This window comes from Poecilia formosa, unplaced genomic scaffold, assembly GCF_000485575.1.
Source record: "Poecilia formosa unplaced genomic scaffold, Poecilia_formosa-5.1.2 Scaffold17, whole genome shotgun sequence".
NCBI classification, from domain to species: domain Eukaryota; kingdom Metazoa; phylum Chordata; class Actinopteri; order Cyprinodontiformes; family Poeciliidae; genus Poecilia; species Poecilia formosa.
In genome coordinates, this window is record NW_006799956.1 from 2,378,601 (window position 1) to 2,380,322 (window position 1,722).

General features: G+C 36.4%; 1 long non-coding RNA gene across 3 annotated transcripts in view; it reads right to left on the reverse strand.

Annotated features, from left to right (window-relative positions):
* LOC103134486 (uncharacterized) overlaps positions 1-1,722 on the reverse strand; it is a 30,320-nt gene that overhangs the window by 20,783 nt on the left and 7,815 nt on the right. The gene's annotated exons all lie outside the window — the stretch shown is intronic.

Below are 1,722 nucleotides of genomic sequence, written 5' to 3' on the forward strand. Positions count from 1 at the left end.
GTTCAAGGTTAAAGACGACCTCAAGTTAAAGTTCAACCGCAAAAATAGACCCTGAATTTCTGTCTATTTTTTGCTTTGTGTGTGCTGCGTAATACAAAAAATACTTATTTAAAACTCCCAAATAAATATCTCCAAAGTAAGACAAAAGGAATTTCAGCAAAAATAATAATTTTTCATTTAAATTAGGCACCTGGTGAAAATTGTATCTGCATTTAAAAATATACTGTAAAAAAAAAAAAAACGAAAACAAAAAATTAAAACAAGAATCCGCTGTTACAATTTGTTAAAATAAAAAAAGAAAAACGTATTGTGACTCAGAAATGTAACTTGACAGAATTAAATGAACGACAAGAAGCTGCAGATAAATAATTTTAATTCATGTCGATTTTCAGCAACTTTTTTTTAGTTTTATTCTTTTCGCTCAATCCTATTTGTTTTGTTACATTCGGATAATTATTGTTTCTTTTTATTTCATGTTTGTTTTCTGCAAATTGCACATTCTAAAAAACCCCACAAATTTAAACAAAACTCCATGTCAAGTTCAAGGTTAAAGACGACCTCAAGTTCAAGTTCAACCGCAAAAATAGCCCCTGAATTTCTGTCTATTTTTTGCTTTGTGTGTGCTGTGTAATACAAAAAATACTTATTTAAAATTCCCAAATAATAATAAGATTAGCAAAAAAGGATCTGTTGCAATGTGTGAAAGCCACATTGCAACAGATCGGATTTAAGAAAGAAAAACCGTAAAATGGCCGACACACGAAGCACTGGATTCACACCCTGAAACGGCGCAAAGAGAAGAAAATTTTCTTTGTAAAAAATAAGCATCTAGTTGTTTTAAAAGAAACAACTAATAGTTAGCATTAACACAACCAGTCAATCAAGGGCAAATACTCACTGCTGAACATAAGAGTTTGCCTGTGAACTTGTGTTTTGTGCGTGTGCCGCCGTCGCGTGCGTATTCTTAGCTGTGATTAATCCGAAGTTAGCTTTCGTGCGAGAAAATAAAGAAAGAAATGCGTCTGCGTCGGCCCTGTCGAAGCCGTCCTCGTACTCAGGTGGACTCTGACAAAAGAGGCGCCTCAGCACCCTGCCATCTGCCTCTCTACATGCAACCCTCGTCTGGAATCCTGCCATCCGCTGCCAAAAAAGGCCCGAGGGGTGGAGAGCCGCCATGCTCTGCCAGCCCGAGATATCTGCCCACGAGCTACTTCAGCAGGAGCTAGCGCTGAAATGCATTTAACTCGACCGCACGTACGAAGAGCTTCAATCATCCCCCCCAAAAAAGCCCTGAGTGACGTCACAGTCAGGTTTGTCCTTCAAGAATGCCCTCTTCTGTTCGGCAGCACGACAACTTGGGAGCTCGTTAGAGAATCACAGGGCAGGAAGGGGCGGATAGAGATGATTCACAGGAACAGAAAAGATGCAGGGATATAAAAATGTCTTTAAAAATTTTACATTTTGGTTCATTTAGATCTATTAATCAACTTACAAACCAGGCGGGATAAGTAATAACGCTACAATTTAGATTTTAAGTGCATTTGTTTTTGCGAAACAAAATTCAGCGAAAAATATGTCAGGTTCAAATTAGCATAATGTACACTTTACAAAAAATCAGCAAAATTATCTTTAAAATGTATTTTTGAGTTGCAGTTGTTTAGCAATATCTATGACTCAGTTTAAAAAAAATACTTGCCTTTTTAATTTTTTTTTTTTTTTTTT